This window comes from Octopus bimaculoides, chromosome 10 (genome assembly GCF_046866305.1).
Source record: "Octopus bimaculoides isolate indiv1 chromosome 10, ASM4686630v1, whole genome shotgun sequence".
NCBI classification, from domain to species: Eukaryota; Metazoa; Mollusca; class Cephalopoda; order Octopoda; family Octopodidae; genus Octopus; species Octopus bimaculoides.
The window spans coordinates 46,857,858-46,867,857 of record NC_142937.1 but is presented as its reverse complement, the minus strand read 5'-3'; the positions used below and the strand labels follow the sequence as shown (position 1 = coordinate 46,867,857).

The following is a 10,000-nucleotide window of genomic DNA, read 5'->3' as shown; positions in this document are numbered from 1 at the left end:
GCTATAACGATTCTACCAATCGCCCAACCTGCCACCACCATCATTGCATTATCATCATCATCATCATCATCATCATCATCCTCTCTCATCTGCTTTCAGCGGGTTAAATATGTATCACTGTTATGCTGCCTGTGGTTATCAAATCCCACTATGTCCGACCAGCCATCATAGAAAAGACCGGAATTCAGATTACAAAGAGCCAGAACAAAAATCTGGCACTCAAATGATTCCACTAATTCATCGCCCTAGACTGGTACTTTATTTATTGGACCCCGAAGGGGTAAAAGATAGAAGACTATATTTATGTCGGTGGGGTTTGCAATCAGAACGTAAAGGGCCGAAAAAATTACTCCGAGATATTGTCCAACACCCTAATTCTGCCGATTAACTACCCTGCCACTAATATCCTGGAGAAACAATCAAGCGAATATATTACTGCCGTACAAATTTATGGGCTTATTTATGCCAATGTTAGAAATATTTGGCACGCGGCTACATGCCTGTCAATACTTTTAGTTGTTATGGAACAGAGTATAATAGTCACTTTAATAAACTCCAGTATTTGAATTGAAACTTATTTTATTGACGCTGTGGACTGAGGAAATCAAATGTGAAACTGATGTCGAGATTTGTTCTTAAGCGGTCACAACTACACACATGAAGGTGAATACCATGAACATATCTGGAGTTGTAATGCTTAGTAGATCACGCAGTCTAGTAGAAACGGTAACCAAATTACCTTCAAATCATATCTCTCAGTCTAAAACAAAGTCACATCAGATAATGTGAAAAGACAAAATGATCACGGTTGAAATGTCTCTGATCATGTCAAACGATATTTGACATGGGCTTATACAACCACAACCTCCTTTCGTCATTGTAAAAAAACAGTAAAGAAGCGCTTAAGAAGCTTGCTTTGCAGCCATATATCATCGGGCTCAGTCTCACGGCGTGGCACCTTGGTCAAATGCCTTCTCCCGACCTTGTGAGTGGATTTAGTAATTTAGTAGACGGAAACTCTATGGAATCCCGTCGTACACACACACATACATATATACATATATACATACATACATACATACATACACGCGCGCGCGCGCACACACACATACACACACACACGCACACACACACACACACACACATATATATATATATATATTTGTGTGTGCCTTTGAGTCTGTGTTTGTTCCCCAACTGCTTGACAACTGGTGTTGGTTTGTAGACCGATAGAATAAGTATTAGACTTTAAAAAAAAAAAGTACTTGGGTCGATTTGTTCAACTAAAACCCTTCAGGGTGGTGTCCTAACATGGCCGCAGTCCAATGACTGAAACAAGTAAAAGATAAATGATAAAACAAACCGCTATTTGGTTTTGTATTAATTCCCCAATTCCTTGGAAATGTTTATTGTTAATTGACTGACACATTTTAGCTTTCGAAATGAAAACATCGATTTGTTAGACTGATATTTGTGGGCAGTGAAATTGATTAAATCGACTTGTTATATCAAACCTAGAGAAGTGGAAGACTAATTCGATCCTGTTTCGATTTCAATTCAGAATGTAGAACGCTACATACGTTCATGTGGAACATTGAATACGTGCATCTGCAACGCATTTTTTTCTTTACTTTAGTTTTCATTCACAAAGTCAAATTTTGCAAGTTAGGAAAAATATATCAAGTGGTTTAACTGCAGCAATTAGGTTAACTACCATAGAATTATCAGAAGCAAGGTTTCCTCTTTCAAATGGTAGACCCATCTCTCTTTAAGACGCATGATCTTTTATATTTTGATCTCTTTTTTAACTGCATTTTTACCGAAGCAGACAATCGCTCATTTCCTCAGACTTTCTCTCTCTCTCTCTCTCTCTGTATGTATGTATATATATATATATATATATATATATATATATATACATACATATATATTGGACCTGACGAGGTTTTAGATCAGTTATAGACTTTCATCCTTCCTTATTTACATCATTAGATTTGACGAACGACACCTAAATGATAAATTGCAAAGTTGAATTCGGTGGGATTTGAACTCAGACAGCAAGACCTGAAGCAAATATGGCATGGCATTGTATAGACCGCTCTAACGATTCTGCCAATCTACTATCATTAGACTTTCGATGAGAAACGATAGTCGAAAGGCAGCAAATCGTCAGAATAGCTGACTTTGTGCCTAAATCAGGAAAAAAAAAATGTTTCTGGTGTAGACACGAGGTCAGCAGTTTTGAGGGGAGTAGCTAGTTGATTACGCTGACCACAGTATTTAACTAGTACTTTATTTTATTGATCACGAAAAGATGAAATGCAAATTTGACCTCGGCGGGATTTTAAATCAATACGCGAAAGCCGGGATAAATATGACAAGGCAGCCTTTAGACTTTTGTCGCATGGCAAAACTTAATCATTCTTTCTAATTTTGGTACAAGACCTACAATTTTGAGGGGAAAAGGAAGCCGATTAGATCGACTCCAGTGCTTAACTAATACATATTTTGTCGACCCCGAAGGATGAAAGGCAAAGCTGACCTCGGCAGAATTTGAACACAGGACGTAAAGAGTCAAAGGAAATACCACTAAATATTTTGTCCGGCATGCCAACGATTCTGCCAGCTAGATAATCCAAGGCCTTTAGTAGTCAAGCGTATGTTAGAGCTTGCGCCCACCGACAGCCCTTTCTGACGCCGCCAATAACAATAATGAGTACATATTTATTTTGCATAACATGTCTTAATGTTTTATGATCAGACGTCACGGTTTAGTTCGAAATTACTGATACGAATTAACAAAGACACAAAGAACCAGTAATAGTAGTGATGACAATGATGATAGGCGTGTGTAAGGGAAAGGATCTTAAACGATGTTATATGAACGTCATCAGCAGCCACCTGCATTCTACCTTGATATCGACCTGTATCTCTTACCTTGACAGCATTCATCGACAGCATTTCTAATGAATTCAAATCGATACTCACCACAATGACACAAGATGTCGCTAATGAGTTTCCTTGTTTCAATTTTTGCTATTGAAAATTCGGTCGACAACAGCAGATCAGATCAATCCACTCGCTCGTTACTATGGAGACTACATGGTACACAATGGATGACTAACCATAATCAGCAAAGAAAGAATCGTGTGAATGACTGATAGAACAAATAGACGAATGATCTTTATTAATGTCCCTACACTGTAATAGGTGTTACTGAAAGCGACCCTGCAACATGGGGAGTAAGTTGGCAGAACGTATGTAGGTACGAATGCGTGCATGACTTTGTATATGTGCATGTATGTGTGTGTACGGACATGTATGTATGCACATTTGTATATAAATATATATAGTACAATAAAATAAAAGATGGACAGATGCTTGCAAAAGGCATCAAATCATTTATAAAATGATAAGCATAATAATATATGAAATAAGTAGAGAAACTGGAAAACCAAGAGAACGAAAATTCATAGTAATTCTCTAAAAATAAGTTTATATCCTGAAAGTTCTCTCTCCAATGTTACAGATAAAAGAGGATAGGTAGGTAAAAATCTTTGGAGTTACTGCTCGAAGCTCACAAATAAGAAAATGAATAATTATATATATATATACATATACAACCACATGGTTCTGGGTTGAGTCCCACTGCGTGGCACTTTGGGCAAGTGTCTTCTATTATTGCCTCGACCGAATAAAGCCTTGTGAATGGATTTAGTAGACGGAAACTGAAGAAGCTTGTCGTGTATGTATATATATATATATATATATATATATATATATATACATACATACACACACACACACACACATACACACACACACACACACACACACACACACACACACACACATACACACACACACACACATATATACATATATATATGTTTGTCTACATGCAATATATATGCATAATATATTCTGTTTACAACACACACACATACACACACATATAATCTGTGTGTGAGAGATTCAATTGTTCCAGCCTATGAATGAATTTATACTCGTTTTTAATGAAATTGTGTTGTTGCTGTTGTTGCTACTGGTTATGGCGGTGTGGGCTGCAGCAGGGTAGTTATTATTTTTTAGCCTCAGGTGAACTCGGGCTGAGTCAACTTTTGATGGAGAGTATCCCAACTTTGACGATAGACATTATTCAGATAATTCATGGTAATGACTTGTCTATTAGATGATGTCTCAACGCCGACAGATTCCTATCACAACTGGAACTTGTTGGCGTCGACCACAGGGACGGCAAACGCCCGGGCAGATTGATCCTCTTCCTGTTAGTCGTTCATTTGGGACGCTATATGCAAAACATTCGCCAGTGCTGGCTTTTTTATTTTGATCATAATTGAGAGAGCTGCCGCCAGCAACGCAGAGGAGCAGAAGATGACTAATTTCAATCATTGACGCACAAATTCCCTACCGCATTACTCACTGGTGAGAACTTTGGGTTTCTAGGGTAATGCACTGCTACAGCGCTCCTTCGTCAAATTGAAGTGTAGTCTTCTCACCTACAAGTTAGAGTGGCTGATACAATGGTTACCTCTGGCTATTCTTTGCGGTGACACTTTTGATATCATACTCTCGATGGACTGTTTATTTCAATGTCAGATAACATATATACATAAGAACTCAATCAGCTAACATACACATTATAAATATAATCTGTAAGCGGAACAGTAAGCATATTCAAGACTTTTCTCCCATTCAAAGTATAACAATTGATTTTGTTATCTACATTACATCGATGAAGCTTTGTATGTATATTAGATGCTAGTCCCTTCGTTACAAGAAGACTTCAGATAATTAAAAACAGACGAGAACATAGAAATAAATTTATGGATAGAAATATAGTCGATGATATGGACCTCAGTACTTGACTGTATCGATCCCAGGATCAAAACCAAAGATAATGTTGGCCCGATTTGAACTCGGGTACAGATAAAAACTTAACTACATAGCTCAAGTTATTTTGTCCATCATTAAACCAATTCTGCCAACTACCGACTTGATACAATTATATAAATATTAAGATAGAAATCTAAATGGCTTTCGAATTTATACAGTTGGTGTCTCAACTTCTACAGAGTTATTGAAACTCAGTGAAGATGGATGGATGTGTCTGTCTTATGTATTTGTGTGTGTGTATATATGTGTGACAACGTAGCGTATGTGTTGCTGTTGCTGGTCAGTTTCCAGGTCAGTTCTGTTTAAAAAGAGGACATTCTAGTCCTAACTATCCTGTCGTTTTATTAGATACATAGTGTATCAAGGGCTACATTATCTAATATGTCTTTCCTATTTTCTAAAGATGTTTGAAATGATTTCAGGAATTTTTGGGTGCTAATTTTAGTACAATGGGCGATCATATAGACGATTATTATTGTTGTTGTTGTTGCTGATGCCAAAGTCACTTCACGACCACCCCATCACCGCCACCATTATAACACTCTACTACCACCACTACCATTGAAGTGTCGCATGGTTCAAGGTTCAGTTCCATTGCGTGGCACCTTGAGCAAGTGTCTTCTACTATTGCCACGGACCGACCAAAACCTTGTGAGTGAATTTAGTAGACGAAAACCGAAAGACGCCCGTCGTATATATATAAATATATATATATATATATATATATATATATATATATATATATATAAAATTGTTAAAGAGGACAAAAACGTTAAGGCAAGGAAAACAGCTGTTTCTGGGTTACCCCAGAGTATGGGATATTCCGTCGTCGGAGACGTATGTATATGTATATATATATATATATATATATATATATATATATATATATATATGTGTGTGTGTGTGTGTGTGTGTGTGTGTGTGTATGTATGTATGTATGTATGTATAAGTTTCTGTGTCTGTGTTTGTCCCCACCATCGTTTGACAACTGATGTTGGTGTGTTTACATCCCCGTAACTTCGTAACTTAGCGGTTCGACAAAAGAGACCGATAGAATAAGTACTAAGCTTACAAAGAATAAGTTCTGGGGTCGATTTGTTTGGCTAAAGGCAGTACTCCAGCATGACCGCAGTCAAATGACTGAAACAAATAAAAGAATATAAGAACAAATATATATATATATATATATATATATATATATATATATATATATATATATATATATATATATATATATTGTGTATAAAATCTTTAAATCTTTAAAATGTTTCAGCTTCAAAGTTGCGGTCATGCTGGAGCACCACCTTTGACTGAGCTACACCATTATTTGAAACCTCCTCTAATATCTGGCATTTAGTCAATTAGGGAGTTTGATGCCGCTGCCCTCATCTGTGTTTCCTGCCATGAGGTAGGTTCGTCTGGAACCCTTGACAGGAAGAAATCCAGTTTTGTTTTAAAGACACTGACATCCACACCATGCAGGTCTCTCAGGCATTTTGGAAGGATATTAAAGAGCTGTGGGCCCTTGAAGTCCAAGCTGTTGCAGTATCTGGTCCTGTATTTTGATGGCGATGCTAGGATCTTTGGCATTATGCTGTGGCGCCCTGTTCTGCAGTTTGAGTAACTTTCAATGCCAAAGTTTGGTACAAGGCATTCTAGGGTTTTCCAGATGTATATCACTGCATATCTTTCCAGCCTTCGTTCTAGGGAGAAGAGTTTTAATTCTTTCAGTCTTTCCCAATAGCTGATACGTTGCATCGAAACGATTTCCTTAGTGTAGCTTTGTTGGACTGCTTCGAGTTACGCCGTGAATTTTTTATTGTGGAGACCATAGTTGGGAGCAATAGTCTAAGCGGCTAAGGACGTATGTCCTCCAGAGGATCATCAATGTCTCCTTTTCTCTTGTTTTGAAAGTTCGGAGGATCCATCCAGTCAGCCGTCTGCATTTTATTACCAAATTGGTAATATGCACCTGGAAAGATGCATTATTGCTCGTCTTATTGCCAAGGTCACGCACTGATTTTGATTCAGAGATTTCAATTCCTCCTGCGCCAATGTATCCTGTCTGCATGTCGTTTAGCTTTCTGTGTTGGTAGTGTAGGGCCTGGAATATTCCTGCATTAAACTGCATGTTGTTGTCCTCAGTCCACCTGTATATTGCCTCCAACTCCAGTTACAGATGTGCAATATTTCCAGGATTTTGTATTGTCTGAGAGACTTTTGTGTCATCTGCATAGCTAGCAAGGGTGGCTGTCTGAGCAGCTAAGGGCACGTCTGAGAGGGTCACTATGAATAACTGTGGCCCTAAAACAGTGCCCTGTGGATCATCACTTGCTATTTGCGTTTCCTTGGAGGTGGCTCCATTGGCCACCACTTCCTGACGTCTATCTTTTAGAAAGTCGTGCAGCCACTCTCCAAGTTTTCCGAATATTCCCAGATCACGCAGTTTGCGACATATCATACCATGGTCAACTTTATCAAAGGCTTTTGCAAAGTCAAGATATATCACATCCACGCTTGAGTCATTCAGCAGCTGTTTTAACACTCAGTCGTAGTGTTGCAGGAGCTGTGTCAGACAGCTTCTACCCGGACGAAATCCATGCTGGGTGTCAGTCAGCAAGTCATTTTCTTCAATGAACGGGATTAGTTTCTTGCGGACTATTCGTTTCATGACTTTACTGATATGTGATGTCAGAGAGATAGGCCTATAATTTTTGGCATCTGCTCTGCGTCCTCCCTTATGGATAGAGTATGTTATCCCTTCCTTCAGTTTGTCTGGAAGCTTACCACTTGCAAGGAAGCTCTGAAAGAGAAACTGCAGTGGTTTTGCAAGGGCTCGCTTACATGATTTGAGAAGGACCGCTGGAGAACCCTCAGGGCCAGCTGCTGAATTTGTGTCAACCTCATCAATGGCCAGTATTACATCTTCTTCAATGGTTATCTACTCAATTTTTGCCTCTTTGGTTACAGGTAAAGTGGTAAAGAATTGGTCTGTTAACTTGCCTGTGTCCTAGCGGTGTAGTGAATACACTTTAGAACTGTTCGTTCAGTATTTCACTTATCCCCATGGGGTTTTCTGTGAGGGAGTCATCATGTGTGTGTGTGTGTGTGTGTGTGTGTGTGTGTGTCTGTGTATGTTCCACACCACCGTTGACAACCAGTGTTGGTGTGTTTTTGTCCATGTAATATAGCGGTTCAGCAGAAAATATCGATAGAATAAGTACCAGACGTTAAAAAAAATACCGGGGTCGATTCATTCGACTAAAAATTTTTCAAAGCAGTATCCGAGCATGGCCGCATTCTAATGGTTGAAACAAGTAAAAGCTAACATATATATATATATATATATATATATATATATATATATATATATATATATATATTTAAACACAAAGTTTTGCATGCATAAAATTGACCGCGATCATAAAATTGACCGCGATCATAAAATTGACCGCGATCATAAAATTCCCCCGGAACAGGAAGCATGATTATTAATTTACAGCTGAGTGGATTGGGGCAACGCGAAATGTAGTGTTTTGGCCATGAACAAAGTACCAGAGTACAATAACCTAACCACTAGACCACACTGGGGCATTGGGCAGGCTGAATTTCGACACCCTTACATGCATAATTAAAAAGAAAAAAACTTTTTGACAAGGATTAAAGCCTGGAAATATAAGTAACGTGTTTACTATCATTTATTAAATGTCATAAAACATTTTATTTTATTTATTATTTTCATATTTTTCTGTTTATATCTCTTGGAATATCCCAAATACAAAACGTGACGTCATCTATACGTGATAGCCCCGAGCAATTGCCTTCAATCATCCCTGATGAACTATAGAGAAAGGCATTAACATCATTTGACCACATATTAGTTTTTACTCTAAATCTTAAATTTGAGGGTGATATTTTTCCTGTAGCAAGAATTCACTGAAGTGAGAAGAATAAACCAATTCCAAGTATGAAGTAAGAGATCTGGTTTTTCTCAAATCTTATTGGTAAACTTGTAAAAACAAAATGGAAATAACCATAAACAGAGTCATAAGTACTATTAGTAGGAGTAAGTGTTGCCAGAATTCCAGTCTACATATTTTAACCTTAACATTCATCGCTCATTAAAATCTGTTGCTAACTACTTTCGCGGTCAGCAGTAAGATAGATTTGAAAATAGAGAGTCCAGCATCTGGTGTTGTCGTTCCAGGAAGCACTGCGGTAGACTGTTGGTTTATAATCAGCATTAGATTGATGGAAGCTTGCCTAATAGATAGAATAATGCAATGTAGGGAAAGAAATAAAAGTACCGCAGTAAATGATTAGTTTAAACGAAGCAGCTGATACAGAGAGAATAATCGATATTGGATTACAGTCGTTTTTTTTTTCTCTAAAATGTATTGCTAATAGGAATATATATTAACAGAATATACTAAAAAAGTATAGCAACGGAATCAAGATCTCGTTTGTGTTGTTGCACCCCGCTCGTTTCTTGAAAGATCTTTCCTTCTAACCTCCTTTTAATTTCTTTCTTTTTCTGTTTGATATGTTGCAAACACTGTAGCTATGTAGAGAAAAGTAGATGTACTTCTGTTGAAAAGCAAAATAATGTTCTGCATCTGTCTCTTTGACAATGATATATAACGAGGAATTTTGTATTATGATGATCGTTGGATCAAAAGAATATGGTATAGCTTTCTCTGACCTGAAATCTTAGCTGGGCAAGCTAAGATCTTATAGCAAACCGAATGGGTGATGGGATCTATTCAGAATATATTTCTGCAACAATTATTGAAATATTAGTGACCAGGTGATGAATGTACTAACAATTATTTTAAACCAAAAACGAAACAGAAGAACGACTTCCATTTTATAGTAAAATATTATTCTACCAATGATTTTACAAAAAAAATAAGACAGTGAACTGGCAGAACCGTTAGCACAACAGGCAAAATGCTTAGAGGTATTTCGTCCGTCCTTACATTCTGAGTTCAAATTCCGACGTGGCTCACTTTGCTTTTCATGCCTTTCGGGCGTCAATAAAATAAGTTGCAGTTGAGCACTGGCGTCGCGTCATAGACTTACC

At 37.7% G+C, this 10,000-nt stretch overlaps 1 protein-coding gene across 1 annotated transcript in view; it reads right to left on the bottom strand.

Annotated features, from left to right (window-relative positions):
• Positions 1 to 10,000, bottom strand: part of LOC106874172 (uncharacterized) — a 109,201-nt gene that overhangs the window by 11,384 nt on the left and 87,817 nt on the right. The gene's annotated exons all lie outside the window — the stretch shown is intronic.